The sequence below is a fragment of the Sturnus vulgaris genome, chromosome 1 (assembly GCF_052056855.1).
Source record: "Sturnus vulgaris isolate bStuVul1 chromosome 1, bStuVul1.hap1, whole genome shotgun sequence".
Taxonomy (NCBI): Eukaryota; Metazoa; Chordata; class Aves; order Passeriformes; family Sturnidae; genus Sturnus; species Sturnus vulgaris.
Genome location: NC_142243.1, coordinates 30373861 through 30386014, shown reverse-complemented (window position 1 = coordinate 30386014; position 12154 = coordinate 30373861). Strand labels below are relative to the sequence as shown.

Sequence of the window (12154 nt, the reverse complement as noted above, 5' to 3'; positions counted from 1 at the left end):
TCTATGACATTCATAAGGACCTTGTTTAAAGTCAACATAAGTAATTAAAGTAATGTGCAAAGGCTGTGATTCTCAGGGCAAATGTTTTTGAATACATTTATTGATAAAATATTTTTGTGGTTGGGATAACAGTATGTTCACCAGTTCTATCAGAATTGTGATATTTTGGCTAAAGCAGCTCTTACCTTTCCATCAGCATTCCTTACTCAGTCTAATAAATGCAAAAGTCCCTATTATCTTATTGTCAGTCTTTCTCTTTCCTTGTCCTTTTTTTATTTTTACTTTTACTCTTTTGAAGCATCCACTGAATTAACTACCTCAGGCTCAGGGAGTCCCCAGAAGCTGGAGGAGTATGCCAGAAAGTAGCACAATACAGCTGTCCTGCCCTTACGTTCTTCCCCATGTTTCTGCCCTTGACTGCTGTCAGAAGTGGGGTATTGGTTGGAATGGACCTTTGTTCTGTCCCCAAACTGCCATTTTTAATAATTGCTCTATACTAAGCTGGCAGTCTTCTTAAATTACTGTGCCTGTCTCTCTGTTGTTTACTATCTGAAAGTAAAGATATGTACAATTATTTTCAGGGAAGTGTGGACAGCTTCCATGACTTTCTCTTCAGTCTCACAAAATGTGATGCTTATATTAAGGCAAATATCTTCAGTCAGATTACGTGAGAGCTTTGGCCTGAATTTAAAGGAGGAAAAGAAAACTTTTTGCTCACAAGACTATGAAGAAAATTTTGAAATTACAGATCTCCGGGGATCACAAATGCAAGTCAAATCACAAGAGCAGCCTGCATTTCTCAGTACTTTTCAAATTATACTGTTTTTTTTAAGCCAGTCTTGTGATTCTGGCAGTCTCATTCATTGGACTGATCTCAAATAGAGTGAGACCAAAACATTGTCTGAAGATCCAGATGGCAGATTTTTATTCACCCAGTTGACATTTGCTCATTTTGAGAGGACCTCCTGATCAATGCTTCCCAAAATGTAGAGGCACATGGGACCATAGTAAATGATGCCGTGTTAATTCTTTGTAACACTTCATGAAGAGTCTTCAATTAAATTCTTGACAGTAGATGTGTTCAGAGTGACATGACAAACTGGGCACTTTGATAAGTGCCACTTTAAGCTTGTTTTTAAGTTCGTTGTTGACAACAATTGTCAGAAGTATTACAATATTATCCTGAACCTGTGCTTCATTGTATGTTGTAGTCTCTTTTAAGGATTTGCTCTAACATTTTTCATCACACAAAAAAATTCCTGATTCCTGCCTCTTGCAGTTTGCCAGGTTATATATAAATAATATCTTTCCATAGAGATCAGGAACTTGCATTATTGGGCTTTGTCTTACCTTTTAGGGCAGCAAAAAGAAAGAGGGAAAAGGTAGGAAATAAAAACCCAATTATATCCTGATTTGCTAATGTTATTTTTCAGATTAAATGCCACTTTCTGTTACAAAAACTGCAGCAGTCGAAGTTGTCAGTTTTGTGAATGTTTCTGCATGAAGCCCTGTCATAGCAAACAGAACGCTGGATAGTCAGGCTCCTAAGGGGCCAGAAAAATTTTGACAGAGGTTTAACAGCCCTTGAAATTGTATCCCCAAACCTTGGAAAGCCTGCTGGTTCAGTGGGAAAAGACATAAGCTGACCAAGTTATAAATAAACTCTTTTATCACAGGCAGTGGTGTCTTGGTGACTTCAAAGGCCTAGTAAAAAGACTGATTTTTCTGAAGTCCCATAGACAGTAAGGACTTTATTGTGCTGGACAGGCGAATCCTGGACCAGAGCTGCAATTTTATAATACTGAATTTATTTCCCCTTTCTTGTCCTGTTTTGATATCATCATCTGAATTTCTGGTAAACTGAGATCAGAAAACTTTGGATTTTCATTTGATGTTAAACTGAGAGGTATCCATTTAACGCTTTGATTTCCTGTGCAAAATTTTTCTAATCTTGGAGCCAACACTATAAAAATTTTAAATGTAATGAAAAACAAATCTACAATTACATACAGAGCTACCCACTGTCATCACTCTTTCTGCGGGTAAAAATGAAAGCATGTTCCTGGGTGCACTTGCAACATCTTTTTCCATCTCTTCCAATGTAGATCACTGTTATATATATTTAACAAAAGAAAGAAAGAAAGAAAGAAAGAAAGAAAGAAAGAAAGAAAGAAAGAAAGAAAGAAAGAAAGAAAGAAAGAAAGAAAGAAAGAAAGAAAGAAAGAAAGAAAGAAAGAAAGAAAGAAAGAAAGAAAGAAAGAAAGAAAGGCTGACCTATATTTTAACATTGGGTTTATTGTAAAAAAACCCCTATATTATTATTATATTATTATATATATTATATATTACATATATTACATATATTATATATATTATATAATATTGTTAGGTATATTATAATATATAATATTATATATATAATTATATATGATATATATATTATTATACATATATTGTTTAAAAAAACTATAAAGAGTCTTGAAAACATGAAACTATCCTGGACCCCTAATGTTAAACATTACCTAATACATGATCCAAACAGGATGAAAATTAGAGCATTGTCACAACATAGTGACAAAATAACAGCAGATCTAAACCCACATAATTTTTACAAAGCTTAACTCTGCTAATAGTACATTGCTCATGGTAAAAATACACCACTGTGGATATTGCCTTTTAAAGGCTAAAGGTACATTTGTTTTTGCTTTCCAGAAAGATTCTACTCCTACTCATAAGTAACCTGATCATGAGACACAGCAATAAGAAGAAAAAAGTCCATTCTGTTTCAATGTTTGTGTACTTCACCTTGTTTGGGGAGAAACTGGTGCTTGGTGAGGAGACACAGGCAGATAAAGCAGGACAAAGAGGGAATCATCAGCATTTGAAATTATTTATATCATGGTTAATGACGCACATATGATTTTCACAGGAGGGAGGATCTCAATCTTCTTCCCCACTTCTTCCCACAAAACCAAAAGTTCCAACATAAGAAAAGGCCTGTATTTTTATCTGCCTATTTCAGAGCAAATTTTATATTTAAACTCTTTTGTGGACTTCTTTTACTATTACCCATTGCAAAATTTGTTTCTGTAAAGCCTGCAGGCAACTTGTTTTACTTACACTATTCAAACCAAAATATTGTATGCTTCTTTCTGTATGCAAGAAAAGTCGTGTCAGACATAGACAAGCAAAGGAAACACTGAAGCACAAAATATTGTCATTGGCAAACCCAAGGAAAGAAATTGAGCAGCTGCCAGTATTTGAGGAGATCCAGCGGAAGGGGCATTACTCCAAAGGACACATGCCTTAAACTTCAGAGATGCAACGATCTTTCATGTTGGACAAAGAAGAAATGTTCCACCTGTTTCATGGGACAGGAACAGCCTGAGATTTGTTTTTGTTTTGCATCTTGATGGTAGATAAACTTAGAGGGACTAGACAGTGTGGTATTTTCTTTAGGAAACATCCCTCAGAACTGAGAAAAAACCAACATGTCTTTTGCAAAGGTAGCTCAGTGACAGACTTTCACATCCAAAACAACACAATGCCTTATATACTTATTATTTAAAAGATATGTTGCTTTTACTACTTGATCTCTTTTTGCTCCTGATGTTTGAATATTCTGCTTATAGCATCACAGAGTTTCACAGGGAGAGATTGAACTAAAGTGGGATATCGCAGTCCAGCTTTGTCATTGGTGCCATAGAACTGCCCAAGAGAATTTGCTTAAAACCAAACCTTAAAAATCAACCAGTGAATTATATTTTTTTTTAATAAGATGCATTAGAAAGTGGTGATTTACTGAAAGTCTGGCCCCTCATATTTGATACTCAGAGGCACCAGTTACTTCTGACAATCAGAATCAAATGGATTGAACTAGGAAAATGGTGTTCACAAAATACCTCACTAATGGTAAAGTGTGTGCTTGAGTTATGAATTGTATGATGTATCAGTGGCAACTCTATTCACGATAGAAACCATCTGATTGTAAAATTCTGTGGATTAACACTTCCAGAGTAGATTCTCTTTTTAGTGTTTTGTGAAGCTTATAGATGAGCAGAGAAGAAATACATCAAGAATTTCTGTGAATACTTTTCTCTCTTGTCCTTTCTTGTCAAGGATATCCTTTGATCATACTTGTGGACATTCCCTCAGTATCTTGACAGTTCCCGAACTGCAGTGCACATTTGCTTCATCACCCCTCTAACTTTATGTTTTCCCTCAAGACAGTGTTACCTATTTTTCCCTGCACCCTCAAAGATCACACAAGCCAAACACTGCTTGGGATCACTTTACTGCATTTATCAGCCACTTTGCTGTAGATGAACAAATCGACATCAGTGTATGACCATGTTGAGGATGCAGGCTCTGACCATACGTGGTCTGCCATGTATTCCTCCTCTCAACCATTAAATTCCCTGGGCAGACCACAAGTATTAAATTGTTCTGAGATAGTTCAGGGATAGTCCACAAGAGGTTAGTACATGGAGTCAGTCAACAGATGGTAGTATGCTAAACTTGATCACTAGGTTATTACAAAATTTAATTTAGGGAGTATTTCAGGAATATTTTCTTTTTTTCAAGAATATTATGCTGAATTGCAATTCTGAATTCTGACTTCTTACCCTCCAGTATACTAAGTTCTTCTCATGCTACCCTAATATCCTTTGGAGCTTGCTTTTCTCACCATGGCTCTTACTTTTTACAATTTTAATATTTTTATAACCTTTAGCCTAACCTTCTGCAGTGACCTCTTCTTACATTTCATAACTGATCTACTTGATACACATATGTATTTACACAAATATGTAAAGCTCTTTTATTTTTAATAAATTAAAATTTTCTTCTAAAATATGTAGCCACAGCAATCATCTTTCATTATTCTGTTAGTAATCTTTAATTTTATATTAATTAAATTTCAATATAGGCACAGAATATGAGATAAAATATAAACAATATACTATTTTACCTCTCTCCAAAAATGTCCTGAATTACAGTGCTAAAGTTTCTAATTCTCTTTCTCACATTATAAATCCTCCTTCAGCACTAAGAAAGTATAACTAGAAAGACATTTTTTTTCTGTTTCAAGTCCGTCTGCTGAACTCCTGCTGATTACCTTCTGACCCTGTGTATCCAAGGTATATTAAGGTAGAAGATGAAAAGAAACAAAGTATCTTTAAAATTCAACATCCCAGCTTTCTGCTTGTCTTTCAGCAAAAATTGTTCTTCCCCATCTAATCTCCTTTCAATCCAATTTTATATCCTGGCTAATAGTCCCATTAGTCAGTATGGTTCTAAGTTTTCCAATATGTCTGTCTTGAACTTGGAAGCTAGCACATAATCTCTTTAATACTATCATTAATGTCTTCTCATATTATCCTACAAAACCCTGAAAATATAATCAAATCTCTGTCATTACTAATTTTAAAAGCCTGTCCTGAAATATCTACGCAAACAGCTATGTGCAAATAAGGAAAGTTCTTTAGTGTGAGATTATCATAGTCTTCTCATCATCCTTTGCCAATGACTGCCTTCCTTGAGAATTCACTCTCACCTTTAGTGAAAATATTGCTGAGACCCACAGTCTGAAGCTCTAATTAGATCTAGTTAGATCCTGGTCCAGACCTCAGAGTTCTTTCATTGGCACCTACAGATTCTGGAACAGGCAGTTAATTGCATTTATATTAAACTGTATTGGAACCAGAATTTTCCTGCTACAGGTACATTTTACCTGCAGATTTACCTGGAGGTAGGCCATTATTAATTACCATCATTTTATAATCAATAATTATATTATAACAAACCACTTTGAAACCTGACAAAGGGATGAAGGGCCACTGAGAAACACACAGATTTCTGACACAAAAGTGAATTCCTTTCCTTCTCTTTTAACCCTTCATCAGCACTGTAGCTGATGGTTCTTTGTCACCAAGATGGTCACAGAAAGAAGGATGTTTCCAGACACAGGAAATTCAGAACTCAAAATAAACTAGATGGAAATTCCAAATGCATCAATTGTCTTTCCATGATCCTTTGGTTACTACTTTTTTTCAGCACCAAGGGTCTGGAGGGTGTTAGCTCTGTCTGTTGGGAATCGTCCCAGGCCTGTATTAAATTCCAGACTGGAGCCCTAGGACATGTTCAAGCTGGGTCTCAGGTAACATACATCTAAGTTGGACTGAAATATGCTAGTTCTCTTTCCTGGCAAATCCTGCAAGAGAAAGGAAGTGTTGATTTGTCCCAAAGTAGAAGACTTCAACCTGGCACACAGACATCCTGCTTTATCCTGCTAGCTTGAGCCAGAATGTGAGCAGCTTGGCTCTGGTGCAACCTGTTGACAAATCAATAGCATAAGTCTTTATAGGAGGTCTTCTGGCCTTAGGAAGACCTTGGAGAAACACAAAGCAGCTTTGCTTCTGATCTGTTGAGTGACCATGGGCGAAGCACTTGGTTGCTATGTTCATCAGTTTCTTGTCTTTCAGCTAAGTTTTGTAATAATATCTACAGAACCCTGCTCAGAAAGTGATTTAAGACCTATTTGTAGAAGTGCTGCAGAAAAGAAATGTGATATTCATCATCCCTGTTTCATTGTTGAATAAATTAGACTGCATTAAATTTATAGTTATTTTATTGTGTCCCCAGTGCTAGAGAGGTCTATCCAAGCAAGGAATAAAATCCCAATGTAATTTTAATACAACACCTGAACCTTTGATCAGTGCACAGAAAGGAGGAAAAGGCAGAAGTTCTAAAACTGACTTGATGTGGACATACAAGAATATCTGGGCCCTCACCCTGTGTCTAGAGATATGAAGAGGGACCAAGGTCTGGGCTTGTGCTGCTCAGGCTCCTGTCAGCAGTGGCAGCTCCTAGGCTTTGCTGTCCCATGGTCAGCTGGACAGAGGAATGAATGCACTGGAGGAATCATCACACTTCACTCCCTAGAAGCCTTACTTAGACTGTGTCTCTCTGTTGTGAGCTGACAATCAAGAGTCTAGAGCATAGGCGTGACTTTCAAGCCATGAATTGTCAAAGACCCTAGGACTGTGCTCTTCCATGGCAAGGCTTCTGTCTTTCACAAATATCCTCAAGATCTGCACCTTTCACAGGCTTCAGCATTTTCATGCTCACTATGTGGTGACTAGCACTATCCTTATATAAAGGGGTGTGGGAGAAGAGGGAGGCTTCAGGCCAGAGAGTGTAAACAGCATGTCCAGCACCACAAAATAGGTGTGGCAGAACAAAATCTGAATGTGAGTCTCCTGAGGACGAAGCAAGAGCGTTAATCATCGGCTTTCATAACCTCACCCACCCCTCTTGCTGTTAGTTGAATTATCTTTCTCCTCCTTTCCATTCCTGTTTTCACTTAAATTTTGAGTCTGCTTGGACCTCGCTCCTTTGTTTCTAGAAAGCTGCTTTATTGTTAGAGAAGTTCTTAAGAGGTTTGACTGCACACTTTGCCCCACCCCTCCCAAATTCCGCAGGGCTCTCAGGTCTTTTAGGAGAGGGGGTGTGCTGGCTGGAAAAGGGCTGAGGGTTGAGGCGGGGGCGCTCCTGGGCACACGTGCAACTCTGCTTCAGGGAACACTCTGCTTCTTGGGCAAGTCCTTTGATGTTTGACAATATATTTTATTCAGGGAGTCACATTTCACCTCTAATATATTTAAGTTTTGTCTGTGATTCAAGAATCACCATTACAGTTGTTTCTTTTTCTGCATTTTGGTCTTGGAGACCTAACAAAGCTGCAGCCAATAAAAACTCATTTTTTTCTGTTGTATGCCCAAAAAATATCATCATGTAACTAACAAATATCATATTTTGGTTACAGTATCAGATGGGCAAAGCTTGTTACCTCCCAGCAGATTAACCTTTGAATCTTTACCGATTCATTAACTGTGCACATCAGTCACCCGATTTCAGTAAAATTTATTGCAATTAAGTATTGCAGTGCTGTGGAGGCTGGATAGGATTCCCCGTTATCAGTACCATTAATGGCTTTCTGAACTGTTGCCAGTTCATTCACCCCACCCAGCTTTCAATAATAAAATAATTTTGACAGAGAGCCCATGTTTCAACATTTTTAATAAAAACAAAATAAAAAAACCATCAGTAACAGAGCAGTAAAGTTTTCCCTCTCTTTCTTCTTTGCCAAAAATAACAGAAAGGAAAATGTCAATCTGGCTTGGCTCCAAAAAAGGAGGAAATTGAATGGTCTTAGTTCTTACTCTTTGACTAGTAGCATTGTGTACATAGAAGACTTGACTCTTGGGCTCATTTTGACGGATCTGAAACACAGATAAGAATGTAGAAGACTAGATTCTGTAATTTATAGCCAATGATTCTGGTTTAGATCTTTCAGTACCACATAACAAATCAATGTGATTTAGAAAATAACATGGTTTCTGCCATTGACATAAGCCATATGTGAACTGCTAAGCTACTATGTAAGCCACAGCTATACATTTTAGTCAGCAGGAGGAGATTCTTTATGCTGTTCTGCTTGAAACTATTTAATCTATTATCAACATTTTGAAGTTCCTAAATTGCACTCTGGTAATGTGTTGGAATGTCTCTCTTAGGCTAAGGGAAGAGAGAAAAATATCTTGCACAGAGTTTTATATGTAACTTGCTCACTTGAACATTTTAAAATAGGACAAAATTATATCTCACAATCATGTTAGCATGTTAAAATCATGTACTAATAACAGAATAAAACCTCACCAATTATATTGTCTATGATCTTTCCAAATAATAATAAAGGTCAGCAACGCAAATCCCAGTGAGTAGAAGAGCTGTGTAACAAGACTGAAGCAGCAAGTAAGTGACCAAAGTTTTCCCTAAAGGGTTTGAGGTTTCAGATTCAGTCTGAAGATCTTTGTGAACTTCACACTTGCTTGGCTTCACTTGCACATCTGAGATTTCTGACAGCTGGATGAAAAGAAACAAAGGTGTAAATATCTATAGGACAAAAGTGTATTCTACATACAAAAGTAGGCTTCTTTGGGCCAGGACAATCTCATCTGACTTGTGTGAGGTAAAATCTTCAATTGTGTCATTACCCACCAAAGGTAAAAATCCCATTTCCACAAACACTCCTTTGCTCATGCAGGTTCCCATCTGGTGTACAGAAACTTAACAAGCAAGTGAGGTTTTTCTATCATTGAGACCTCATTGAGAGTATGAGGGAGAAAATGTGGGATGGATTCCTCCTACACAATGTTAAACACTTCTCTGGGTTGCTCTGCTCAGTTATTGATAAGAAAGTTTCCCTCAGAAAATGGTATTATTTTCCTTGACTACTACCTGGAAGCACATCTCAGGGCAAGGAATTTCCCTGCTTGAAGCTGCCTGAGATATCTTCCATGGGGTGGGATAAATCTGTGCCCACAAATCTCCACAGTGTTCCCCTAAATTGCAAACATGTGAAACAGTATAACTAGTCAGGGTGGGAAGGAGGGAATGGAGTCTATATTTCCTAAGTTTATTTTCAAATACTGTGGCCTGGATGTCTCCTGAGGAGCACCCCTTACTCACTCCCTACTGGCTAGACACCACTGCAAGTAAAATCTATCCAAGGCTTCAGAGCCCAATACTCAGTGGATCCACATCATTAAAGTAATGCTTGAGTGTGAAATGAGTGGAATAATAAGTTTATTTGTCCCAGAGGCACCGAGTTCCTGGAACTGTGATTTGCTCTTAACCTCCTTCATCTAGATGCACCTCCTCACTGCACTGTGTTTTTATGCCAGAGAAAAATGAGGCACAGTCCATTCCCCTTTCTGCCATGCTCTACTTTCTAAGGAAAAAAAATTTGTTCATTCACGCATGAGGTGGAGGGAGCCATGACACACTCTGCCCTGGTGCACTGGCTGGAGGACAAATCCTGCACTTTAAATGCAAAGGGGATTGTGTTATCAGGGTCATGTGCTGCTTCTGATGTAAAACTACCATAGCAACTGTTATTGAAACAGGAGAGCCCAAAGAATCACGGTAAAAGCTAAGCCGGGGTTTCTTGACTCCGAGCTCAGCACTTACTCAGACTGGTTCCTACATCCCTGGCGTAGAAATACAGCTGCATGCAGCTTTGAAAAGGTGATCTGCAAATCTCTTTGTGATGTGAATAAAACAAATAACTAGCACAAACTCAGAGTGTTCCTGGTGTGTACATTTACTTTGTTTATTAAAAAGTCCTGCACAGAGTTTGGAAGCAGATCTGGTATAACAAAATGAGAACAGATTTCCAAAGGTGAAGAGATGTTAGGAGAGGACCTGTTATAGCTCTTCAACAAGCAATACCAGAGGTCAAACATTTCTTTCTCATCACTGGTTCCTGAAATAATTTTAGGAAATGTACTGATTGGGAAAGTATTTGGTCTGGCCCTGTGAAAGTGTTTCTGACCCTGGCTGTTAGCAGAATACTGGCTCTTACAGTGTAGGTGTCACTTTGGCTATTAAAATATTGGTATGAGCTATTGAGTGTTAATGCTGTGCAACCTCAATAGCTTGAGAAGATTAAAGAAAAATTAACATTTGTGGCACTTCCATGGACCAGGCTTTCATGAGAAGCCATTCCAGTCATACGATTTAATCAGTTGCTGATTTTGTAAAACCAGAGAAAAAAAAGAGGTAAGATATTTTAACAGATTAATTAAGTAAAGAAATCATCAGTCTCTCAAAGCAATTAATTTCATAACATCTAATGCTCTGTGAAAGTTACTTACATATTAAGGATAAGATCACAGACATAGAATTATAAAACTGTTTCAACTGGAAGGGACCTTACCAGCTCTCCCACCATGGGCAGGGACACCTTTCACTAGACCAGATTGCCCAGAGTCCCCTCCAACCTGGCCTTGGACACTGCCACTGATGGGGCATCCACAGCTTCTATGGACAACCTTTTGAAGTGCCTCACTGAGTAAAGAATTGCTGCCTAGCATAAAATGCAAAACTCTCCCAGTTTAAACCCACTCCCACTGGTCCTGTGACTAGCTGCCTGTGCAAAAAGTCATGCCCTCTCTCCTTATAAGCTCCCTTTATGTCCTGAAAGAGACCAGGAGACTTAAAATCAAAAAATGGACTGTAGTGAGATTTTTGAAAAAGGACTAACCTGCCTAAGTACTTCTGAAAAACTTACCAGGTCCTTGTTTATACAGTTCTAATATCCATTCATTTCAGCACAATTAAGACACTGAATAGGTAGAGGTCCAAGCTAGAATAGATTATTGGAATTACACCTGAAGGAAGAAGAAGAAGAAGAAAAAAGAAAAAGAATCAGTAGGTAAATAATTCTGTGCATCGCAGGACTTTATATATGAACATTTACAATACAACACAGAGATTAAAAAAACCCAAAAAACGAACACTTCTGATGATGATACTTTGTTTTTCTATTTTGCCCTGTTGTATCTTTGCAGTTCCTGCTCAGAATGAACACAGGAACTGCTTATGAAGACAGTAGTACTATAAATATTATCTCAGCCTTGGCTAAGTTATCAGGGAACAAAGAAACAGAGCCTTTCTTGTAAAAAAAATGTTAAAAATCCCATTTAAATCAGTAGTAGATATAAGTTTTTTATAGTGGTTGGATACATTTTTAAAAATAAAATTTACTTTATAGAAGACTTAATTGCAAATGCAGAACACTCCCTCCTGCAATATTAGCTAAACATTCAAGCACAAATAAGTTCATGTCTCAAAGGTCCAGCTCATCCAAACTGATAGCTCTGTCCTGTACATGTATTTACTACAAGTTTTGGTTCACAGCAAAGCAGATAAATGATTCCCCATATTGACTGCTCCACAGTCTTCATGTGATGTAACATCTGTCAGAAATTTATAGCTTGATGTTTCAGTTTTATTCAGTACTGTGGTCTTTGGCCTCAGAACAAAACCAAAATAAATATGAGCATTTTGGACCTTTTGCTAAAACTACGCTATGCATTCCTTTAATCTTTCTTTCTAGAGACACTGTACAATAGTTTCCTTGTTTTAGACCTTCAGCATTGCTGACATTATTGCAATTATTTTTGACAAGTTGAAAATCTTCCTGTAATTGAGTTTCTATTTGACTTTAATGTTTGCCCCATTTGGAAGGCCCTGTTAACAGATTTCAAGCTGTGATAATAATATTTCCTTCCTCTATTATCAAACTTTC

The 12154-nt window shown here is 37.5% G+C and overlaps 1 long non-coding RNA gene across 3 annotated transcripts in view; it reads left to right on the top strand.

The window, feature by feature from the left end:
* Nucleotides 1-12154, top strand: part of LOC148225131 (uncharacterized) — a 98352-nt gene that overhangs the window by 16902 nt on the left and 69296 nt on the right. Inside the window, exon 4 of one of the 3 annotated variants that reach the window (XR_015802812.1) lies at nucleotides 2713-4520. The exons of 1 other annotated variant lie outside the window; for it this stretch is intronic. This is a non-coding gene — a long non-coding RNA (uncharacterized LOC148225131). Of the gene's footprint in view, nucleotides 1-581; nucleotides 1661-2712; nucleotides 4521-12154 lie in introns of those variants that run through there. One more of the 3 variants, XR_015802814.1, reaches the window with a different exon arrangement.